Source organism: Odontomachus brunneus, unplaced genomic scaffold (assembly GCF_010583005.1).
Source record: "Odontomachus brunneus isolate Ranch 3 - 2012 unplaced genomic scaffold, Obru_v1 Obru_scaffold_217, whole genome shotgun sequence".
Lineage (NCBI taxonomy): Eukaryota > Metazoa > Arthropoda > Insecta > Hymenoptera > Formicidae > Odontomachus > Odontomachus brunneus.
Genome location: NW_022639667.1, coordinates 107,189 through 108,230, shown reverse-complemented (window position 1 = coordinate 108,230; position 1,042 = coordinate 107,189).

Below are 1,042 nucleotides of genomic sequence, written 5' to 3'. Positions count from 1 at the left end.
TAAAGTGCAAATAATTAAAAAGAAATATCAATAGCGTGTGCCAAACAATGATGGCAATTTTTCATTCCGTGTAGTCTTGCGAGTTAGACAAAAAATAGTTTGTTGCAGACGAATGCCCGGAAGAATTCTGTATTCGCCAAGGTTCACGCACGCGCGCTTAATCGAATGAGTCTCTGAGACTTCACTGCGTCTTGAAAGGTTTGAAAAGTTCCGCTCTAGTCGAGCATCATATGAAGGAAGACTTCCTTGCTTTTTGAGAATATTGAAAAAATTTTTAAATTACTTACTAGTAGAGAGGAGAGAAGAGAAATGGTGTAGGCTCGATCTCCTAACATTTCAGTAAACAATTTGCGCGCAAACTGGCATCAGATTGACGACAGAATCTGTCGAATTCGAGCAGGATTTGTCGACAGATCCATAGACATCAGCGTCCCCAGTCTGCCGTCAGACTGCTGACAGGGTCTGCTAACAGACTCTGACATCAGATTGGCGGCAGGTCCTGTCGTTTCGTAGGTTCTTCAATTAAATCTTTGGTAGAAGATTTTCTTATAATTTTTCATAATTAGAATTATTTTCATAGAATGAGCGCTTTATCATAAATACTCATAAATACTCGTAAAATAAAATGAAAAAAAGTTTTTCTATATTATTTTTTCATAATTTTTAAGATTTTCTCTGGTAAGATTCGAACTTGAACCGAAGACATCTTTTGGATAATCATCCGTTGCCTCAGACACTACGTCAATTCCTCACTTGATAAAAAGTGCTTTGTATTGCCTTAAGGTTTAAGGAAGAAAAATCTTAGAGCTTGTTCGCTTTTTAAACCGCAAAATATAGACGAAACTGTTTAGCGTATAAATAATATAAGAAAGATCACGATAATTTAAAACTAATTTTCTACCAGGGACTGTATAGAAAATTACTGCAATAAAATAGCAGATAATTACATTTTTCCATCATGCTAATAAAATACTGTGCTTTTACATGTGCGAATTAATTTGGTCGATCGTCCAGTTTAAATTGTATTAAATTTTATCAAAAT